This window comes from Neodiprion fabricii, chromosome 3 (genome assembly GCF_021155785.1).
Source record: "Neodiprion fabricii isolate iyNeoFabr1 chromosome 3, iyNeoFabr1.1, whole genome shotgun sequence".
Taxonomy (NCBI): domain Eukaryota; kingdom Metazoa; phylum Arthropoda; class Insecta; order Hymenoptera; family Diprionidae; genus Neodiprion; species Neodiprion fabricii.
In genome coordinates, this window is record NC_060241.1 from 22,046,610 (window position 1) to 22,071,810 (window position 25,201).

Here is a 25,201-nt window from a genome sequence, read left to right on the forward strand (position 1 = left end):
TACTGAATTTGGGCGTGCGCGAAAAACGAATTGAAATCATTTATTGTAAACATGAACGAGGAGCCACGGAGCGCTTATCCTGGAAGTCGAGAAATTTTATTAGCGCACCGACAGCTACTGAATTTCAGCTTGCGCGAAAAACGAATTGAAATAATTTATTGTAAACATGAACGAGGAGCCACGGAGCGCTTATCCAGGAAGTCGAGAAATTTTATTAGCGGACTGACAGCTACCGAATTTGGGATTGCGCGAAAAACGAATTGAAATAATTTATTGTAAACATGAACGAGGAGCCACGGAGCGCTTATCCTGGAAGTCGAGAAATTTTATTAGCGGACTGACAGCTGCCGAATTTGGGATTGCGCGAAAAACGAATTGAAATAATTTATTGTAAACATGAACGAGGAGCCACGGAGCGCTTATCCTGGAAGTCGAGAAATTTTATTAGCGCACCGACAGCTACTGAATTTCAGCTTGCGCGAAAAACGAATTGAAATAATTTATTGTAAACATGAACGAGTTGCCACGGAGCGCTTATCCAGGAAGTCGAGATATTTTATTAGCGGACTGACAGCTACTGAATTTCAGCTTGCGCGAAAAACGAATTGAAATAATTTATTGTAAACATGAACGAGGAGCCACGGAGCGCTTATCCAGGAAGTCGAGAAATTTTATTAGCGCACCGACAGCTACTGAATTTGGGCGTGCGCGAAAAACGAATTGAAATCATTTATTGTAAACATGAACGAGGAGCCACGGAGCGCTTATCCAGGAAGTCGAGATATTTTATTAGCGGACTGACAGCTACTGAATTTCAGCTTGCGCGAAAAACGAATTGAAATAATTTATTGTAAACATGAACGAGGAGCCACGGAGCGCTTATCCAGGAAGTCGAGAAATTTTATTAGCGGACTGACAGCTACCGAATTTGGGATTGCGCGAAAAACGAATTGAAATAATTTATTGTAAACATGAACGAGGAGCCACGGAGCGCTTATCCTGGAAGTCGAGAAATTTTATTAGCGCACCGACAGCTACTGAATTTGGGCGTGCGCGAAAAACGAATTGAAATAATTTATTGTAAACATGAACCAGGAGCCACGGAGCGCTTATCCTGGAAGTCGAGAAATTTTATTAGCGGACTGACAGCTGCCGAATTTGGGATTGCGCGAAAAACGAATTGAAATAATTTATTGTGAACATGAACGAGGAGCCACGGAGCGCTTATCCAGGAAGTCGAGATATTTTATTAGCGGACTGACAGCTACTGAATTTCAGCTTGCGCGAAAAACGAATTGAAATAATTTATTGTAAACATGAACGAGGAGCCACGGAGCGCTTATCCAGGAAGTCGAGAAATTTTATTAGCGGACTGACAGCTACCGAATTTGGGATTGCGCGAAAAACGAATTGAAATAATTTATTGTAAACATGAACGAGGAGCCACGGAGCGCTTATCCTGGAAGTCGAGAAATTTTATTAGCGGACTGACAGCTGCCGAATTTGGGATTGCGCGAAAAACGAATTGAAATAATTTATTGTAAACATGAACGAGGAGCCACGGAGCGCTTATCCTGGAAGTCGAGAAATTTTATTAGCGCACCGACAGCTACTGAATTTCAGCTTGCGCGAAAAACGAATTGAAATAATTTATTGTAAACATGAACGAGGAGCCACGGAGCGCTTATCCAGGAAGTCGAGATATTTTATTAGCGGACTGACAGCTACTGAATTTCAGCTTGCGCGAAAAACGAATTGAAATAATTTATTGTAAACATGAACGAGGAGCCACGGAGCGCTTATCCAGGAAGTCGAGAAATTTTATTAGCGCACCGACAGCTACTGAATTTGGGCGTGCGCGAAAAACGAATTGAAATCATTTATTGTAAACATGAACGAGGAGCCACGGAGCGCTTATCCAGGAAGTCGAGATATTTTATTAGCGGACTGACAGCTACTGAATTTCAGCTTGCGCGAAAAACGAATTGAAATAATTTATTGTAAACATGAACGAGGAGCCACGGAGCGCTTATCCAGGAAGTCGAGAAATTTTATTAGCGGACTGACAGCTACCGAATTTGGGATTGCGCGAAAAACGAATTGAAATAATTTATTGTAAACATGAACGAGGAGCCACGGAGCGCTTATCCTGGAAGTCGAGAAATTTTATTAGCGCACCGACAGCTACTGAATTTGGGCGTGCGCGAAAAACGAATTGAAATATCTTATTGTAAACATGAACCAGGAGCCACGGAGCGCTTATCCTGGAAGTCGAGAAATTTTATTAGCGGACTGACAGCTGCCGAATTTGGGATTGCGCGAAAAACGAATTGAAATAATTTATTGTGAACATGAACGAGGAGCCACGGAGCGCTTATCCTGGAAGTCGAGAAATTTTATTAGCGCACCGACAGCTACTGAATTTGGGCGTGCGCGAAAAACGAATTGAAATCATTTATTGTAAACATGAACGAGGAGCCACGGAGCGCTTATCCAGGAAGTCGAGATATTTTATTAGCGGACTGACAGCTACTGAATTTCAGCTTGCGCGAAAAACGAATTGAAATAATTTATTGTAAACATGAACGAGGAGCCACGGAGCGCTTATCCAGGAAGTCGAGAAATTTTATTAGCGGACTGACAGCTACCGAATTTGGGATTGCGCGAAAAACGAATTGAAATAATTTATTGTAAACATGAACGAGGAGCCACGGAGCGCTTATCCTGGAAGTCGAGAAATTTTATTAGCGGATTGACAGCTGCCGAATTTGGGATTGCGCGAAAAACGAATTGAAATAATTTATTGTGAACATGAACGAGGAGCCACGGAGCGCTTATCCTGGAAGTCGAGAAATTTTATTAGCGCACCGACAGCTACTGAATTTGGGCGTGCGCGAAAAACGAATTGAAATCATTTATTGTAAACATGAACGAGGAGCCACGGAGCGCTTATCCAGGAAGTCGAGATATTTTATTAGCGGACTGACAGCTACTGAATTTCAGCTTGCGCGAAAAACGAATTGAAATAATTTATTGTAAACATGAACGAGGAGCCACGGAGCGCTTATCCAGGAAGTCGAGAAATTTTATTAGCGGACTGACAGCTACCGAATTTGGGATTGCGCGAAAAACGAATTGAAATAATTTATTGTAAACATGAACGAGGAGCCACGGAGCGCTTATCCTGGAAGTCGAGAAATTTTATTAGCGGACTGACAGCTACCGAATTTGGGATTGCGCGAAAAACGAATTGAAATAATTTATTGTAAACATGAACGAGGAGCCACGGAGCGCTTATCCTGGAAGTCGAGAAATTTTATTAGCGGACTGACAGCTACCGAATTTGGGATTGCGCGAAAAACGAATTGAAATAATTTATTGTAAACATGAACGAGGAGCCACGGAGCGCTTATCCAGGAAGTCGAGAAATTTTATTAGCGCACCGACAGCTACTGAATTTGGGCGTGCGCGAAAAACGAATTGAAATCATTTATTGTAAACATGAACGAGGAGCCACGGAGCGCTTATCCAGGAAGTCGAGATATTTTATTAGCGGACTGACAGCTACTGAATTTCAGCTTGCGCGAAAAACGAATTGAAATAATTTATTGTAAACATGAACGAGGAGCCACGGAGCGCTTATCCAGGAAGTCGAGAAATTTTATTAGCGGACTGACAGCTACCGAATTTGGGATTGCGCGAAAAACGAATTGAAATAATTTATTGTAAACATGAACGAGGAGCCACGGAGCGCTTATCCTGGAAGTCGAGAAATTTTATTAGCGCACCGACAGCTACTGAATTTGGGCGTGCGCGAAAAACGAATTGAAATAATTTATTGTAAACATGAACCAGGAGCCACGGAGCGCTTATCCTGGAAGTCGAGAAATTTTATTAGCGGACTGACAGCTGCCGAATTTGGGATTGCGCGAAAAACGAATTGAAATAATTTATTGTGAACATGAACGAGGAGCCACGGAGCGCTTATCCTGGAAGTCGAGAAATTTTATTAGCGCACCGACAGCTACTGAATTTGGGCGTGCGCGAAAAACGAATTGAAATCATTTATTGTAAACATGAACGAGGAGCCACGGAGCGCTTATCCAGGAAGTCGAGATATTTTATTAGCGGACTGACAGCTACTGAATTTCAGCTTGCGCGAAAAACGAATTGAAATAATTTATTGTAAACATGAACGAGGAGCCACGGAGCGCTTATCCAGGAAGTCGAGAAATTTTATTAGCGGACTGACAGCTACCGAATTTGGGATTGCGCGAAAAACGAATTGAAATAATTTATTGTAAACATGAACGAGGAGCCACGGAGCGCTTATCCTGGAAGTCGAGAAATTTTATTAGCGGATTGACAGCTGCCGAATTTGGGATTGCGCGAAAAACGAATTGAAATAATTTATTGTGAACATGAACGAGGAGCCACGGAGCGCTTATCCTGGAAGTCGAGAAATTTTATTAGCGGATTGACAGCTGCCGAATTTGGGATTGCGCGAAAAACGAATTGAAATAATTTATTGTAAACATGAACGAGGAGCCACGGAGCGCTTATCCTGGAAGTCGAGAAATTTTATTAGCGGACTGACAGCTACCGAATTTGGGATTGCGCGAAAAACGAATTGAAATAATTTATTGTAAACATGAACGAGGAGCCACGGAGCGCTTATCCTGGAAGTCGAGAAATTTTATTAGCGGACTGACAGCTACCGAATTTGGGATTGCGCGAAAAACGAATTGAAATAATTTATTGTAAACATGAACGAGGAGCCACGGAGCGCTTATCCTGGAAGTCGAGAAATTTTATTAGCGGACTGACAGCTGCCGAATTTGGGATTGCGCGAAAAACGAATTGAAATAATTTATTGTAAACATGAACGAGGAGCCACGGAGCGCTTATCCTGGAAGTCGAGTTTCACCGCGTAGCGGACCCGAAGCGCGGGATCCGGGAGGTTGAGAACCCGGTACTCGAAGTTTGCGGAGCGCGACTCTCAACCGTCCGCTCTACTGCGCGGTTGTTACCAGACTGAGGAACTCGGCTAGCCGATTTTAGATTGGTGACGTCACTTTCCGAACATCCGAAAATTCAAACTTTGGTTTCGAACTGTAATACTAGGTATGATGATGTATGATGTATGATGTATGATGTACGATGTATGATGTATGATGTATGATGATATGATATGATGTATAATGATTATAGTGTTTACATTTCATACAAGAAATACACACTTTATCTGTCCTGCCGATTCCAGACTCAAGCGGCCAGGCCCTTCGATGGTCAGCCGTTGACTGAAGATATATCCTTTACTTAACGGGTCAGCCGACAACGCTGCCGTTCTGCGACAGTTGGATGATGAAAAATTTTGCTCGTATCTTTCAAATGTGTGTTAAAATACACTCGAAGTGTTAAGAAGCTTCATTCTTTCTCTTCCTATCACCTTTTTAGGTCTTTAAATCACTACGCAGCGTTAAATACTATCTCATATACGAAGCATCCATTTCATCTCGTTCAAAATTAGCGCATCCGTGATGTATTACAGTTACTCTGAATTTTTTTCCATCCGAATACTTTTCGAAAAACAATTTTGCTTCTCTACCCAACGTAGATACTTCACTCTCGACTAGCTAGAACAGCGTTTTGGTTATATGCCTACGAAAATTCAAGATCGAGAGAGCAAATGAAAAGTTGTTGAAATAATTATGAATACTAATGTTATGGAATACATCGAGCGCGCGTCGAATAGAATCCCATTTCGAAGTGAATAATTCTTCTCTTTTCATATAATAGCTAATCTAGTAATATAGGTAAATAGGATGGTTGGAGGTGTTCGGAAATGGTAGGACATTTCAAAAGTTAAGGCTGACGCCCACTGCACCGCGGCGCAGTTACCGTGAGATGCGCCCACTATAGTCGCGTGACCACCCGCCGATACTGTTTCTACGAAAAAGAGATATTTATCAATTATCTGATGACCACGATTTGTCTCAGTCGTCATGGGCACACAATAAATAATCATGCATATTTGCCACTACTTCTTGATTACTTATTATGGATAGCTCAGATGAAGAAGTGTTTAACACGAAAAAAAATTACTAACAATTGTCCATCATAAATTCGATAAAAAGGAAAAAAGGATTAAAAATCAACCGACAATGCTCATCTTTCGCCAGAATTTTTGTTTCTACCTAAACTATTTCGGGTGTGGCTCGTTGGAGAATCGTAAATTTTTTTATTTTGAAACACCCTATTATACATATAATATATGTATAGTAAAAATGAAATAAATTTTAGCTCAAAATATACTCTCTCATTTCTTATGCATAAAAATTAATACGCAAAATAAAAAACAGTCTTCATGAAATCAGCATCATACCCGAACAATGAGAAAAAAATAAATTTTTTACATAAAATAATCCGTTGATCATAACTTGTTGTTCTAAAACTCACGTTTACTTAAATTTCTTTAAAAATGAAGTAATTACTTACGTAACATTTATTTAATATCCGTAGGATTTATTTAAGATGTAAAAATGAATGCATTTATTATTCGCAAGAACAGCGGAGAGAATGAAAAGAATCCTTGTAAACCATAACCATTTACATCAAAGTAACGCAGGTTTCCCTATTTTTATACTTGGGATGAATTTCGGCATCGGTCGGGTGTTCACACTAGACGACGGCGATGCGCGGCGATGCGCGGCGCACCGCCGAAATATTCCCAACCTGGAACTCGCGAAAAATTGCCGCGGTCCGCCGCCGTCTAGTGTGAACACCTATATGGATAAATGTATGAGCGAAAATTTCGCCGCCGTCCGCCGCCGTCCGCCGCGGTCTAGTCGGCGTCAGCCTTAAGAGCCGGGAAATCCCCGAGGGTTGCCCGAACACGACGTCCCTGCTCCGTGAAGCGGATCTCGTGTTCTCCGACCCACCCTGTCTTTTTGGAGCAGCGCGGACTGCCGAGCTAAAAGGACTGCAGGATGGCCGGGTCCTGTGGTCGTAATATATGTACGCAGCGAGGCGGTTACCGCGGCTGTATAATCATTTTTTTTCTCCCTTTCTGCGGGGCCAGCGACCGTCTGACAGCCTACAGACTCTCGGTAGACTTTTGATCGTTATGACCCCCGGTACCTCTGTGGTAGAAACCCTTGGCCTTGAAATATGAACGCGAGGGGGCGAAAACCTTGCTCACGCTGTTCAGCCTGAGCTGAGTGGGATCGATTCACCTTTCGCTGAATTTTGTCTGAGATTATGGTATCCGATAAACCTTCGGGCTTTTGAGTGGTTTCTCCGAAGGATGGCGGGGCCGGGGGGCAGAGAGTGGCCCGGAGATGCACGGCGAAGGGTTGTGTTCGGTCGGAAACTCGATTATCAGGTGCAATAAATATGAGCCCAACTGGCCCATATTCGGGGAGAAAATTCCTAAACACATGTCGCAGTTTGAATCTTACGATGCGAACAGACTGATATTCCGCGAAAAACCATCGACCGTTTTCATATTAGAAGTTAAATGAATTGATATTCGGGTCGGTCGTTGTTCTGACTTACGAAACTTGTTCTTATACTGACTATGCATCGGTTGTACGTATATTTTTCCGAGTCCACGTGAGATGTGGTATGGATTCGAATTAATTAGAGGCGTAATCGCACTGGGATTCGTTCAACGTACTTGGAGTAACTGTGCTCAGCTATCTAATTCTAAGCTCACTTTCACACTCGCATAGCCCGCTGAATGAATTGTAGAACCAGGATATCGTGTACCATATATCTCGAATGGGATTATTTACCTACGGTTTATTGCTTCGGCTTTAATTATAAATTCAACGGACAAACCATATTCGGTTACGCCATTTACGTCATCGGGTGAAAGACCCTGTGATTTCCTGATTTTACCACGCGAATAGAAATTCATAACACACGCTATAATTACCCTTCATATATATTTTCATCAGATCCCGAAATAACCAAGTGCTGAAGTTTTGCAGAAAATTTTAATCTTGGCAAGTGGTATTTAGAACGACTCGGGTTCGTCGGTATGTCCTTTTATTTGCTTCCTTATTTTTTTTTTGCAAATCAATCCTAACCGCCTTGGGGTATTTCATCGGTCTGCAACACGACAATAATGGGTTTTATGGTTATGATCAGTTATCGAAACTTATAAAACCATTAGTAAAATATGGCTGATGTCGAATATGACCCTGTCGCATTTTGATTCGCAATGAATATAACTCGCGGCCTGATCGGCCGTCGGGCTAATTTATACAATCGCAATGCGTGGTTCGAAAATACAATTTAAACTCCGAACGATCGCGTTCAACGGTGTGTTTATTTGTTGGCTAAAAAATAGTCGTATATCAAAACAGAAACAATTTGCTCATTCGAGAACGAATGCCGACTGTGAATCAGGTTTTGATGGATGGAATGAATCAAGATTTCCGGAAGAGAATTGCTGCGGGTTTTGAGAAGTTAACAATTTTATTTCCAATTCAATGTCACGATACACACCGGTAAGAATCGACTGCAGTTCTAAATTTTCCGTGTTGATAAGCACGGAACAATGTAGAAATCGAGATGGTTATACGTCTTACGATACTCAGAGTGGTTTTATATTAGCCGAGGTTTATCGGAAACGCCACGCACACTTGCAGCCCAACTTGTGGGAGCAATAAACCACACAGATATGATATCGAATGTATTCCTCTACTGATCCTGATAAAAAGACGTCATTTTTTCCTATACGAAAAAAAAATTTGGAGACGGGAATGTTCAATGGTGAATAATTCTATCGAGAATCACTACGGGATTATTAAAACATAGAATTAAAGAAAAGATATTGTTCAGCATTCGCTAGAAAAGTTACATCAGTTTCCGATCATCCAATGGTACATTTCGTAACGGGCTGCGTAATGCGAACTGGGACTGTTGTGGCATGTTATATTGACGTGAATTCTTTCTCACGCAACTTTCCAACGAAGTTACTTTGCCGAGTAGCCGTGTATCTCTGAATGATTTGCCAGTATTAATAAACGATACATCAAGACAGTTTAGAATGTAGTTTGAATTATTTATTGTACCATACGAATTAATCCGTGCTATTAATTTATATCAATTACGCACATTTTATTCAATTTTATTCTTACAATGATGATGCAATTTTTATATCGTACGCGTTTTTGAAAGTTGTGATTTTGAGTCATATAGGAAGGGTTCAAGATTGTCTGGGATAATGCTTCTCACAAATAACAACTCTTTTTACTCTTAGTGAATCACTGTAACGAATTCGTTCAATGGTCACGGTTCCTGTAAATACTCCAACATGTTCGCTAGTACCTCGCATTACAACGTTTTTTGAAGTTGATCGTATTTGCATGCATGGTGGAGTGAAAATACGACAAAATTCGTGCACTTCTATGTGTCCGTACTCGTAGCTCGTCAGCAAAATTTGAGAGTGGGATCAAGATTTACCGCGGCACAATCGTTAGCCACGATCTAGACACGTCGAGACACGTATATTTCGAAAGTGTGTTATGAAATTGGAGCTTTCCTCCGAATCCCTAAACCCCGCAGGTATTCCGAATGACACGCACGTCCGAAGACTGACATACCCGGGGCTAACCTTCGATTAAATCAAACACGAGTGATTCGCGTGCGCACCCGTGTACGATGTGTGCGAAACTGGTGAAATAACGAGAGGAAAAAAAACTTGGGAGTAAAACAGTCTAAGCAAGAATAATATGCGGGAAAAGAAATTTGACTCGAGAGGTCTCGAGGCTGAACGAATAGCGACAGGCTCGCAATTAAAATCAAGATTTTGCACGGCATCGGTTGATGAGGAATGTGAAATTAACCCGGCGCGTGACGTGTCAAAGACAAGACGCAGGGCTCATAAACTCAAGACCAGAGGGCAACACGCTCTGCTCATTATCCTCCGCAGTCTTCCTAACTGTACAATGCATCCACCCCGCCCAAGGGGCCCCGGGATGCGGGCGAGACTCTCCGCGCTGCGGAAAGGCATTGCGGGCGTAGAACTCACGTGCAACCATCCTCCGCAAATAAACATATAACCCGCAGCCTGCTGCCTACTATTCAAGCCTCGAGTCCTACGAACCATCGCTGTTCAGCTGGCGTGTATATGCCCCATTGCTTTTCCCGTTGTTCTCTCCTCAGTCCTATTCGTATGCGCTGCATTTTTCTCCATTTCCTCCCCTCTTCTTCTTCTTCCTCATCATCTTCTTCTTCTTCTTCTTTCTCTTCCTTTTCTTCTTCTGCAGCCGAGGCATCGACGCTAAGTGACGCGGTTAGTTCGTTCGGAATTTCTTACAGTGTTCACTTCACGGGTAGAATCGTGGAGTTGGTCATCCAATCGATAGCAGGTGGGACGATTTTCATTCTTTGACGTAACTTCGTTGAGGGACAGTCGAAACCGAACTGATCACTGTTCACTGCAGTCATTCCCAAAGCTATGCGATCGCTTCCCAATGCACATGTAATGTAACGAAGGACGAACAACCAGAGCGTTGAAAACGGCAGATGAATCCTGTAACATATAAACGAGATGAGCGGTTCGGAAGTCGGGATATTTCGATAGTAAACGTCTCGTCATACCGGTACAATCTAAGACTCCCAAATTTGAAACGGGGCCACTGTGTTCCAAATCGCACATCAAAGATCGCAGGTCGGTAGTAGAAAGCGAAATTTTTTGTTGGAGTTAATTCGAATATGCAACGACGATAGGCGAAGCGATGCAGTTCCGTGCGTCGGCGGCATAATGCGTTTGCCTGTTACGAAGACCAAATGTGTCAGGAGCGACCCTGACCAGATCAATCACTGCCAGTCGTAGGAAATTTACCGCAAGTATGCGGCGTACGAGGTGGATGCAGGTACCGAGCCACGCGAAGCATCGAGTAACCACAACCTTGAGTGCGTCTCCGGTGAATAGACTCGAACATTTCTCAGCCGAGACAGACAAATGCCCTCGGAATTGAAGAAACTGACCTAACAAATGGTCGGGTGACGCTGCGCCGGATAATCTATACGGCCGAGTCGAGCGTCAGACGCGGCGGAATTCCGAGCAGATTCTAGACGAATGAATTATGATAAAATAAATTCCGTTCTGCGAGTGCGGTGATTACGTATCCTCGAAGAACCCACACGCCTGGTTTTTGCTCTAGGCCATTTTTTCACCCCATTACTCGACGCGCCATGCGAAACCTATTCAATAACGGTCCGTTTGAAAGATTAGGAAGTGTGCAGCGTGATTGCAACGAGAGACAAATTGTACCAGAAGAGTTATCTTGTTTTTATGCGTCTACAAAAGTCGGGACACCGAGGCTCGTTGCATGGCAATTTTCAACGAGGTCGTTGGTGTCGAGGTAAGCGAATACGAGGACGGGAGACACCTGTTTTCATATTTCAGTTTCTACCGGGCAAGCGTGACCCAGTCTCGACTCGAACAATTGTGTTATGTTGTGCACCGTGAAAACTTGAAACGAATGATAATTATCGTTCGTAATAAAGCGACGCAATAATTGGGCAGGCGTCTTGCATAAGCCGCAAATCCCATGGACAAAGAGGCCTTCGTTCGCTCGGCTTGTATACACACGCAAAGATAATCCCACGATTAGACAACAACGACGCAGCTAAATTACGAAATACCGATTATATGGAAAAATGTTTCGCCACGTACTCATTGTTGACAGCGATGCTTCCGCGTGAGAAACGCGCCACGTTCTTACAGCAGCACTTCGACGTTTCACGTGCTTTAATATCGCTTACAGTGCGGCCTTCCGGGGCACGGACCTTTCCAACAATTGAAGGACGATCGCTTATTACGGGACGGATGTGACGCTTCTTGGTCCAATTCCACCCGGCACGTCCAAGTCAACCGTCGAATCATCCATGGCTCGTTTCGCGAGAGTTCGACTCGGGTAGTAGCTGTGTTAAGTGGCATGCTTGACCCTCGCATGAAATTGTAGCTTCGCTGTCTGTATCAAACATCATCTCGTTCGGTACACGCCACGCGGGATATGGAGCACTTAGACGGGGTAACGGCCGCCCACTTAGCCAAGGTAACAAGCGTGTGCTCTTCAACGACCTAGCCCCACGTCCCAGGGGCTCCTAGCATGGCTGCCGCGAAGAAGAGGCCGGTTGGTGACCTTTGCGCCACGGCGAACTCCGGCGTTCCGTTTGCTCGGGTGCCACCGAAACGCGTGAATCAGGACTCGTTCTCCGCCGCAATGGTTAACTCTCACTTTGATATGCTAATTGCGTAACTGCATGGCTGCGATGTGATCGTAATTAATTTTCTGTTAAATGTGCCTGTAAGTTATATCAATATCGGCTGTTCATGCCTCGGGGGAGACCAGGTTATTCTTTAACGCACGGCGCGGTGGCCTTTTGCGCGTGCAGGCTGTGTCGATAGTGTTTCTTCGAGTACCTGAGCCGACATATTATACCCGCTTGCCTGTGAATTGAATATAGATCCGACCGAACTCGCTTCGGTATTCCGATACGTGTAAGTGAGAATGGGCCGGACGACTTGCAGAGGGAAGCGTGGAACACGTGGCAACCTCAGTAATGGCGCTACGAGTTGGCAAAGTCATGATGTATCACGCCTGCATGTGCAGATGCCATGACGCCTCGGATGCCTAAGTACTAAGTACTCGTTCCAAGGATGAATTACAATAAAGATTAGCCCATGGAGCAATCCAATTATGGCTCGAGGCGATTTTTACGATCTTGACAGAATCATTATCATTTTTATCGATTCCTAATGAACTTCAGGCGCATGTAGTTTCATCGGCGCTGCAGATGCTGGGAACTCTTACGTCGGATCAATTTTTATATGGCTAACGATTGAAATCTCGTTCAAGATAATTGAAGTCGATTCTCTCGAGGCCGCTACATCACGAAAAAAAACCTCCAACGTTTTATGGGAATTGCTTAGTAGATGTACCGGTTTCCGTCACTTTAGTACAACCAGTCGTGGTCGTCGTTTGATCAAGCTGCGGGCATATTCGTTTCAAATTCACCACGTGATTGCTAATTTTCAAACAATAGAGTATACCAAACATTAAAAACCTGCCGGAGGTCAGATTTTACTCTTGAATCAAGTAATCGGAGAGACTAAAAGCAGAGTGAACAAATACAGAATATTACAAGGGTGGCCACAGATGGTACATCCACCCCATTAGACCTCGGACTGTCCGTTCTTGAATCTCGTCAATTTCAAGAGAAATTGGCAGCAATCGTTGTAAAAAATCTGTGTTGCTCGAGATAACGACGTGCGGGTGATTATTGCAGATCGCGACGTACAACGACGCTGAAAAACCTTGGGCAACGGAACACCGGGGCTGGGATGCTCCATTCCCAGTATTCTACTCACGAGGATGAAGACGTCTCCCCACGTATAGGATTAAGTGTGAGTAATTTGTTGGACTGGCTAGACTGTTTGTTTTGCTGGTTACTCTACCGAGGCATCTGGCTATCCTCTACCGTGTCTCGGTACCATTGCACAGGGCAGAAAATCCCTTTAGATGTAAGAAAATCCACGATCACGGAGCAGTGTAGGTAACCGGTTCTTTAGGCGACGCGATCTGCTCTTGGAATTGCGCTCGGATCCGGAGGGCTTCCTCTCATCTCCCACGTGCAAAAGTAATGTCCACCGATGGCCAAGGCGTACACTGCCGGCGAAGAAGATTTCACGGTTTAAAATTTGCGAAGTATGCTTATTTCCCGGCTGGAAATTTTTTTACCTTCAACACACCGAAACTGTTCTTTGATTGGATTTTTTGCACGGAATCGTATCCTTGTAGGAGTTGAAAAAATTCCCATTATTCAGATACCCGTTATCACCGTTGTATAGCGATCAACAATGCAAGTCAAAAGTGAATTATGTAGATCGGCTGTACGTTATTGGTAATTGAATGATGAATTGAACCGATTCGCAGCAGAGTATCGTACTCGCGTCAACAATGAGACGCGAGGTACTTATCCTACGGTTATTCTGATCTCTGCTCAATTATGAATTGCCAAAAGACTGGATTCTGAAAATTTGTTCAAACGGAAGGATCCTACGCGATTACGATGCAAATTCATTGGATTTCCCGTTAATAGCACGGCTAGAGATGAGCTCTAACAAAAATCGTGTGCCAAGTACTCGGAACATTCCAAATGAGATATGAGTGCAATGATGAATCTGACGTGGTCTAGTAATTCATTCCTACTCTTAAAGCACTGCTCGATTTTATTATTCTATGTCCCAACATAGGAGATAAAAGATGTGCGTGTACAAAGAAACCATTTTTTTCCATACGTTCGGTAATCGTATTACTTTCTGTTCCATACAATTCAACATTATATTTCATAACGTACTACGCAATGCTAAGTGTGGCTGTTATGCAGTATTATATGTTAAGGACTTGAATTCTTTCCCACGAAACTTTCCAGTAGAAGTATGTTTGTTTACAAAAGTTCACTTGTTTTATGGTGAGCCAAATGGCGGGCATATACGGAAGGTGCGGTTTTCAAATTAATTATCGTTACATTTGGAGTATACGTTCTTCAAGGGACGATTCATAATTGACTTAATTACTTTGTATTTTCAGTTCCACAAGATGCATGACGTGCCAAAATTTCTCATAACGAATAGCTCATCACATTTAACATACTTCCAACCAATTTGCGAAGATTTTTTTTTTTATGGGCGGGGAACTTCGATACGTTCACTGAACTTTTACGCAACGCATCGTTTCATCTTTTTGCCGACGTTCAAGCCTAATTGGATTTGTTGCCCGAGAGAAACTGTGATTAAATTCATTCATGAATACTGCAGGATTCGAGCCATAGCTCATTGCTGGAACACGAGAATGACAACAAAATCAACCGCTACACACGGTATCCATAATTCAGTTTTACTCTAGATATTATATATTTTTTTTTTAAACAAACATTCTGACAAACGTCTATCGATTATTATAATACTCCAGTAAAACATATACCTAATATTTAAATTATTTGAATTTTTCTATGTCGTTACTCTGTAAATGTTTATGACAACAGAAGTTTCATCGGGCTTACACGCAGATGCGAATTTACAATGCGTAATTTTGACGTCTTATAGTTTCACTTAAGATTGAGCGATTGTCACTTCATATTATTAAAATTTAGAGCAAGAAGGAGGTTTGAAAAATTTCGTAAAATGTAGTACGACAAAGGAAAAAAAAATTCCCTTAAACGAGCCAGCCCAAATTTACCCCTGTTTATAATTAAAGGGTAGACGTTTTATGGGGGAATAATAGTCATTTAAAATTAATGAAAAATATTTCACGCACAATCGTCGATTGTTAAACGATCCCTCAATGTTCGATGAGTCGTGAAATGGGGGGTTCGCGATTCATTGAGCAAAGATCGTCTGTTCCAATTATCAGAAATAAGTGGCTTCCATCAGTGTTGTTGCAAAGCACGTGTTCTAGTTTCGAAGAGGACGACGCTCGTGGTAAATCACCTCGCTTATGATCTACAAGCTGCATATAAACATGACGTTCGCATGGACTTTACTCGAAGCAGCACTAGCTTATGAGGAGCTTATGAGGTTGTAAAATTTAAAGTGGTGTTTTTAGATTCATTCCCTCCGAAGGAGAGCCGAGGGGGATTAATCCGTCAGTCTCTTCCCCGGTTTAAATCTCAGGGATATTATTACGGTGGCCTCTACAGACTTTATTATATATCCTCAAAGAACTCCTCGATCAACTACGCGCGCCTGTACGAGCGGTATGTGAAACAGCTCAGGGGCATTCTGGGCGCATGGCACCCTCTCCCAGGAGGAAGTCACCTCGGTGATCTTCGACGCATCAGCGATCCTCGGCATCTCCGGCTGCAGTACCATCTTCCGTCCTGCAAGGCCTCCCACTACATTGGCTCTTTGCCTTTTCCCCGGGTTCCGTAAGACTTCTCACGTATGCCTGAAGGCATCTATCAGCTGGTATGTAGATTTCTTTATTAACTGGGCGGATTTTTTATGACACTAAAAAATTCGATTATTTGAGCTTGAAATACATGGGAACATTGATACTTCGTAAATTTTTTTACCTCATGAATTTTTATTGATTTCATATACATTTTTTCAATCATTTGTTAAGATTTATAGAAACATTAGACGTAAAGAATCGGAAGAAAGACAATATCATCCAGGCATTACTGACAATGAGTAGTTGAAAACGATCAATCCGTGCATCGTTGATGAAATTACCGTTACCTAGATTCGTTTGAAACATACTATACCGATGTACAAAGGAATGCACTGGCGTTCAATAGTTTGGTCGAAAAATTTGAGAAGAACACATTGCTAAAGTGATTCAGGAAACGATGAATCAGGTCACAGAGAAATGCTCGCGGACACCATTAAGAAGAGACAATTTCCCCCTTGATACCATAGGCGTCGGTGTCGGTATCACAGAGGGTCGTTTGCATAGTCTAATCGTGAGCAATAAGACCATTCTAATTCAACCTTCGTAGCGGTACAAAGCGAGCGTTAATTACGTTGATTGATTTAAGCTTCGTCGTGGGGGACTGAGAAGTCCTGAAGCCTCACCTATCTGGTACAAAGCCACGCCGCTATCGTGAGCCAAACGAAGCTACATATACTCCTTTATGCATGCGGTAGCGATCAATGTATGCACGGCGGAAGATCTCGGACTGATCAAGATGCTTTTGCACTACCTGATATCCGGTCAGCAATCAGGCCCAATCACTGTTCGATCAATACTCATCGGGCCAAGGCTCGGGGCCCGATACCTGGCGCACATTTAATTACCGTATCATGCTGTTACAATTAGAACCCCGTCATATCGCTAGAAATCTGACCACTTTCGAATCTGCGATTGTGTACGTGCGTATGGTTAATATCGCTTTGTAAAATAACGATTCATACCTTTCGTCGGAGTTATTACGAATCAATTACACTCCAGAAAATTTTTCGTTGGTACGATACGCCGATTCGATTGGCATTTCATTCGCGGCACGTACCGCGTACGCCTTTTATTGGGAACTCAAATCTGCCACATCATTTGCTCATTCGGCAGCGGTCAAGGAATATTAAACCATACGATATTAGCGGATCATTCTATGTCGAGAAAGCCGACACGCAGTTAGATCAGACCAGATGCGAATTTTAGCCTCTGGTTCCGTAGCACCGAAGGCTGATACGAAAAGTTACACCGCTATCTTTCTCGATTGATGCAGTATACGGTCGAAACGGATGCAGGTGCTTTACTCCTTCCGGGTGACACGAAGACTCTGTACCGTTACTTTGTCGTCTTATTGTCTTAACTCATGCAAGTGCCGATGTCACACGTGTCAACCGTATGAAGTTTGATCACGGCTTTCGTTCAGTCACTGATTGCATTCCACTTGTCTCAAAAATTTCATCAACTTTAGGAAAAAATGTATACTTACAGTGGACGTGTTTTTTTAATCATTACTTAGACCAAGCTTTTGGTGATTTGGATTATTGATATAACACAGAGGAATTTAACTTATGATCATGAGCTTTGAATATTTTTAAATGCTTCCGTTTAACTCTTCGTCCAAACATCAGAATCACGAGTGAGAGCCGTGGTATTTACACGTATGACGAACCTTGCCGTGGATTATGAGCCCGCCCGATCGGAACTTAAATCGTAGGCCAAGGGGTTAAGTTATAACTTAACTTGTAATATTGGACGAATAATGGGAGGAGCTGGTCAATTACGAGTAAAATCGAAGGAAATGGAAATTTTGATAAGTATCTTCTTTAGTACTTGAAAATGGGTAATAAAGTGAATTGGCCAGTGATCGCAGATCAGGTGTAAGGTGAAAAATGATTAAGTATCATTAGGTATTTATTATTTTAAAATACTCGTATAATATTTACAGCAGCGCGCAGTTGACTGTCTGCGATCAGCCAAGAGCAAGGATACAATTATGGTCATTAACTTTGAAAATAGACTGTGTTTCCGTGGAAACATGTATTATTACCCCACTCGTCGAATAAAGTTGGGTATATTACAGTCGGACGTTGCTCATAAATATACCTACTTACGAGAAAATATTTGAATAAGGCATTTTCATAACTCGAACGTTTCTAAAAAATTCAGTAGGTTATGGTTAGAAGGTCTAGGCTGGTCGTTGATCCTACGCAATCTTGTCGTTAGTCGGTGTCTCGTGCATTAATTTTCATTAATCTTTAAACAATTTCCGACCAAAATACCATACTCCAACTGACTGAATATATTTTTGTTGGATTTAGGAACGCATCTCTACCGCTATCGAAAGAAAAGATGTGGTCAGGATCACTCTTCAAGCGGAACGCAGAAAATGACTGAACTAATGGCCAAAACCACATCAAGCGATACAAAGTACCATGAGCCGCCTTGGATACATGTGCGTGCAGTTTCTATTTGCAAGGCAAGTTTTGGATTTTTTTTCAATTACTCTGTAACGGTGAGGAGAATTACGATAACATTTTAGATTCTGAACTACTAAACTTTTCAATTTGAAATTGTGTCGTATTGCTTAATCTTCAGCAAAACGACAGAGTGCACCACCAGTGCTTCACTATGTGCACAACTGAATAGCGCAGGTCGAATGGTATGGCCATTGAGCGTTACCACTATACAGCGTTTGTTGGTATTTCTTACCATTGCACAACTATCCTTGTCTTTATGACGTGAATATACTCGTGTGTTCTAAGACTCTTCACTCGTCATTCGTATGCTCCGTCTCTCAATACGAATCCAACATAAAGCAACGTTGTCAAAAAACTGTATTAGAGGATCAAGTCACAAAGAAACAAGTCCTAATTTGTCACAAATCGACCAAAGGATATTCTATGCCTTTATATAGCATTCAATATCTTATGTCAGAATGCGGTCTCCCCAAAGTGGTTAATATAGCTGAATTTTCGCGGTTTAAAATCGTTATTGTTACTCTAATCTCGTTCCGTGATGGGCTGTTCTTTAATGGAAAGTCATGAAAGAAATTTCAGTTTGACTTTTTAAACAGCTGTTTCAATATTTCTTTGATTCGGCATGCTTTTATCGCGACTTGACGATACTGATTAAGAAGATTCCGCGGTGGTTTGAAAGTGAATATCTTTACTAGTCGACTATTCCGCACGATCCGTATCGTATAATTCATAGTGCCTGTTGCCTGCATGGGTCATTATCTTGCCCTGCGAATCTTTGAGCCTGTATAGAACATTCTGCATTGCTAGACAGTAAAGTACAGCGGGTCCGTAAGGCACCAAGAATCATTAACGGCACGTTTGTCACGGATCGATCACGGATATGCATACACATACCGACCTGTAGAGATAATTTGCCATTTTATACGAGTTTATTATGTTGCCCCAACGAAGTCGAGCCTGGGCTACTGGTCACGGATAGACGGAGATCAGGTATGATTGTACCGCCGTCTGGTCACCAGACGGACCGAGCACGCGGAACAAGTCTCCCCATTTTGTTATAACTGCTTCACCGGGAACATTTGCATCCGCAGGAAGCCTGGTGCAAAGACAATCAATTCCTAACTTGTGGTGAACATTCGCTACGTCCGGGAACTGAAAAACTCCTTTCAGTTTCCTCACTAGTCAAGGCTATTGGAATGACGAAGTAAAGCAGTATTTTTCAGGTTTTCTTTTTACACTGTGTATATATCGAGGTATATATTAATTTTTCCGACCTCCCTTCCCCTTCAATTTCGTCCTGGACTTACCTAATCTAGAGGTTATGCGCGGAACCCATAATCCTCGCGAATGTCGTAACCCGGGAACTCGGGGTACAAAATGAATGGTTTGAGTTACCAGTGTGATTAATACCCCATTGCTGAATGGGACAATTATGGGAACTTTGAATACGTAACTCCGTAGCCGCCATAACAGAGGGCTCGTGCGATTGTGCCGAGTCCAAGTCACTACACCAGGTTCATGTTCGTACCTCCGCTATAATTTTCTAGAAACCTACAACCATGAGACGTGCAATTGTCACTTTACAACGTTGAAGTGAGCAGAGAAGTTGTACACGTTTGTGCGTCTCGGTAGGTACAATGTTTGAATTGGAGAACTTGGCGCTTTTCAGATTCCTCTACGGCATTTGTCTTGCAATAATTGCTTGATTGATCAGCGTTCGCCGAAGCGCAAGACCATCAGAACTCGTGACTTCCGAAATTCTTCGACGTAAAGCAGGTCGATTCGTCATCCTGTCACCCAACCGGAGGTGACAAACGAGAATGCGATCAAACCGAGTATCAGTGAGAGGTATCTTGAAACGCCGATCAAAATACTCAATCAAAAGGAAGCACTGACGATTGTACGAACCAGTTCCCGTTACGAAATTGAACGACGATCTCATTTCACTGCGTTACGACACACGACGGGTGTAAAGACTTGAACGAGTATAGCGGTTGATGATCCTTTTCTGTAGTCGATAATCCAGTCTTTGTTGGTAGAAATCAGCAACTTAACTCGTAACCATTTGAAATATCCATTCAGTTGACGAACGCGTGGAAGATTTTTGAGGCTCACCGGTCTGCGATGTGGTCAAACAATCTTTCTGCCTTGCGTTACACAGTTATTGCACAAAACAACAGAAGTCAAGATACGTTTTTATTTTTTGCTTTCCACAATTTATCTCCTCACGTCTTTTGTTCAAGATCTGCAAGTGAAGTAGAGTCACCACTTGTATACTGTGTACTTAAGCAGCCGTGCTTACTATCTTTGACACTGAGCTAGAGAGCTCTTGTTCATCTTTACTCGAGGCTAATTTATTCTTGAGTCAAGCCCACCTCTCGCTGCATGTATATTGCTGTGCTTAAGTGGCCAAGGTAGAAGAGTAACGTCAAATAGCAAGCGGATGATAATGGCGAATGCTCGGATTATAATAACGGAAAAGAAGAAAATGCATTTCAGAACATCAATACCAAAATGAGGAGTTGGGGCGAGGAGAGAAGCAAGGATTAAAATGGTAGTCGATAAAGCACGAGCCAAAGACGACGTGGTTCATACGCTGAAAACATGAACACGCGCGGTCCGATGCACTTGACTCAACTGCGGTTGCCCAACGATCCGAACATGGACGGTGCAGCAACAGACGCGAAGAGAAATTGGGAGCTAAATATTTATGAAGACTTAAAAGGGGCAAGTCGGTGCAAGACTCTATTTTATTGTTGATAAACACGCGTCTCGAGTTCGCGCCTCATATGGTCAAGATTCGGTGGAATAATTCAACCAGTAAAATACTTTCGGGGGGCGATGAAAGGGTCGCCTTCTGCAGTGTGACGGAAGCTCTGGTCGAGCTTGAAAATGATCCGGATCGGCGAATAACTCAGCAATTCGAACCACCCGGGTGGCACGGACGTTGGCCGCAGCAATAAAAGGAGGAGATTCTTTACGGCGACTGTATAATTACCCACCCACAGACGGTGCGATTGTTCCCTTAGGTCTGCGGACGTCGGGATATTCAAAGCAGTCGACGTTTTGAATGCAACTACGCCGCAACGTCGTTCCCGAGATGCAAATATCGGGACATCAGAGCCCAAGGAATAACGAACCTGCACGCTCAGCGTCTTTGGAGTAGTTTATTCTTGTATTTTCCATTGTTTTTCCATCCACGTAACAACGCGATTCGTTCCGTTCTTTATTTTCCTTCCACTATACCATAAGCGATTTCCGAGTGGCGTTACGAAGGGGTTTCCTTTTGCCATAAATTCAAAGATTAATGTCCAATGAAAACAAGCCTCCGTGGTACCGGTAAAAATTCATTCGTTCGAAAGCGAGACGCTCTGTCGAAACTCTGTGACTCGCTACCATCGTTCGCTTGCGAAATCGACTGCTAGTGTCTCGAGATTTTACGAGATGCAGCATTGTTACCTGCTTACGAAGGTTGCAGTGGTATGGCTGTACGAGCAGGGTCGAATAACTCGCAAGAGGCTACTCCCCTCTTTTCTCTCTTTCTCCTTGCCAGTCGACTTTGGTTAAGGATGAATGGGCTGGACCGTCTGAATCAAAAGTTTGGAAAGGAGAAAAAAACCGTTTGAAAAATTGCTACCAATCTTATTTCTGCCAAAAATGGTCAACGCGAATGAAACGACGTTCCCACCGAGTAATAGAAATGGATCCGAGTAACACAATCTAAGATATCAACAACTTGAGAAAGGTTTTAGAATAAGAACTTTCAACGCGACAAAACTCTCTGGTTTTTTTTTCTATCCAATCCTAATGTTTTGAAGGTTATTATTCCCCGTGACATCTGTTGTACCGTACCTGCACAGATATATTTTTAACCAATACGGAGACAACTATTTGCATTAAAAATGTTTTAATCAATCTTCAGAGATCTCTACGGTAAGGAATGTGATCCTAAAATCATTATAATCGTATCGAAAGCACCAAAGCTTAATCATTTTGAACTTTCTATTTGTAAATCCTTTTCTCGAATCGTTGTTATCTTTGGCTTGTCTTGTTCAAAATTGCTAAAATTCACCTTCATTACTTAGTAGAGATGTTCTTACATTTGTGTCCACTATCGTCGGCGTAAATAATATCGTTGTAAAATTTTTGAACGTTTTTTTATTTTCCCTAACTTTTGATTCAGACGATGGAGCCCATTTATCCTTAAAAGAGCACATTAAAGACACAAAAGTTATACGTGCCCGGTCGTTTGTATGAAGTTTTCGCAATTTTTAAATCATTTTCGCCATGTTCGGAGGCTCCGTTGCAGACTATGACCGAGTGCTCTGCGCTCGCTCATTTAAATATACATCATACCTTATATTTTATTTCCAATCGTTGTCATGTAATAACCCCAGTAAATTTATGCACATGTGTAAACCAGTCGACGGGACTCGAATCCTTGTACGACGCATCGATTTCGTTCAATAATTTCAGTCTGATTTCCACAGGGAACCATTTAATAATATTTAACCAGCTGAGCTCTGTTACGTTGTTAGTATTTTCCAAAGAAGTGAGAGGATTGACAGAACTTTCTACAATCACCACGTTCAATGTCCAGGCATCATGTCGTGTTCACCTGTTTCAAACTTGACTTCGGCAAAGTTTTTTACGTCACATTGAGAGTTAAACTAGTCAAAACCATTCGATTTGTAAGGTTATGTATGGGACAAGCTTAACGAATCTCAGTGTCCAAGATCCTTTTTTCACGTATTTTCTTTTCCTATATATTCAACCGTCTCTTTTATATTATTTTATTACTTCCTGTTTCTTTTTTGACTGCACACAGTAACCGTAGAGTGTCGAATGCGTAGTTGGACAGCTCTGGACTCCATTGCCACTTAAAAATGACCGCAGTTGTCCAACAAAAACGCGTGTTACAGTTTCTTATCCATTCCTGTTGAATGTCTCGAGATATATTCACAGTATTCGCGTATTTACAGTGACGATGCGAAGAGAGTAAAACCCGTCTGAATTTTTCCGCCGGGATGAGACTTTCTTTTTCGAGTTCTTACAGCCTCTCCGCGAAGCAGCGTCATTGATCGACACGACGCGCGTGTCCACCTGAGCTTTACCTTTCCAAGGAAGGTAAGCTTCGCGAGCTGATTGCCACACAAGGGACCTGGGCGATGATTGCCCGCTGCCCACGCTTCTGTCGATCGAGGAGTTGGGACGATCGAAAAAGTCCTGGTGGCTGCTGTCATTGCGGTCTCTCAAGGCCATTTCCTTGTCTTCGAGCGTCCAATCAAGCACCCGTTGATAAGATCACCGATTAAAGTACTCTCATTGTTGCCAATTCCACTCGCGTGGTCGGCTCGTCAACGATTGTTATTAATACACTCCCACGTGATGAGATATACCCGGGACACACAGGCGAATGGCCACTGTGTCATCGAGGTGGAGACTGTTGGCTTGGGAACCCGCAGACCTTTTTTAAATCGCACTGGGATTTAATTGGAATCGCGGAATCATCAGAAGCAATTAATGAACTCCGTTAATGACCACTCTCCGTAACGCGGAAGTCGGATAAATCATTTATTCATTATATCTGTTCCGTGTCGCTCCATGCGGTATTGCTCCCGCTTCACCTTGCACGTAACACGATCATGCGTTCAAGTTTAGAAACGTGCGGTATGCCAGCCGACGTGTGTATCAGTTCCATGGATGGGTGAGCTGTGCGAGTCTTTCAATGCTATCTCGAAATCCTTTTTTCTACGAGAAATCTGGAAACGTGTGTATCGAATTACTTCCTTCACAACTCGAATGCCGAACAGGAAAAATGAGAACGATTTCCAAAAGATGTCGAGATCTTCGTACAACGCGCACCTTGACGCATACTAATCGGCGGCGAACGACTGACAGCGGCTGTAGAAAATCGTAATTTGAAAAATGCAGCATATTCCTTCACTGGAGCGTGCGAACAATTTTGAGGTTCGTCTCACATCGAGGTCGAACAATGTGGTTAGGGTAGATTTTACCGGTTATGGTCACTTTAGCGCTAGTTGTGGTCATATTCATTAAGTGTGATCTGAAGCTACGGTTGCAAATGGTACAGAAACGCTTCGAGATCTTGGTAAATGCTAATTTTCAAACAACATGGTGCACCAAGTATCAAAAGTAAAAACTTGCTCAGATTCAGACTTTCAGTCACGAATCGAGCGATCGGAAAGATCTAAAAGTGAAATTAGTACAGTGACCACCACAGGTTTATCTTCCCTCGTCGTCGGCCGGGTCTTTTGATTCTCTCGGATGATTTGATCTTCGGCCCAGGAAGACGCGAGCGCATGATCGCACGAATTCTTGAGTCCAGATTCTGGATGCTGATGAACCTGCACCGCGAACCGTTCGACGCAGAGATTCTGCGTTCACGGTTGATTATGGTAAATATTGAAATGCTACGCGTAGCGTGAATCGCATACCTGGGGGCTTTTGCTTCAGCACATGCACAACGTACAGCCTTATACATACTACATACGTTTCTAGTTGCCCGCTAAGACTCGCCGGGATCACGGTACGGTTATACATACTTAAATGCATACGTATATTCGTACGAACGGCATACGCTTATCTCAAAGCATTCGCATTCATGGCTACGATGCACTGCCAGATTGCGGAATTTTTTTTTCAAATAAACATTACAACTTAATTAAGTTTCACTTAGGCAGCTGGCATTCACTTTAACCTCTGACTAGTTGCGTGCAAATTAAG

General features: G+C 42.7%; 1 long non-coding RNA gene across 1 annotated transcript in view; it reads left to right on the plus strand.

The window, feature by feature from the left end:
- The window catches only part of LOC124177227, a 32,106-nt gene extending 13,659 nt beyond the window's left edge, over nucleotides 1-18,447 (plus strand). The window contains exons 3-5 of the long non-coding RNA XR_006869554.1: nucleotides 13,312-13,429; nucleotides 15,630-15,991; nucleotides 18,296-18,447. This is a non-coding gene — a long non-coding RNA (uncharacterized LOC124177227). The remainder of the gene's footprint in view (nucleotides 1-13,311; nucleotides 13,430-15,629; nucleotides 15,992-18,295) is intronic.
- The last annotated feature ends 6,754 nt before the right edge of the window (nucleotides 18,448-25,201 follow it).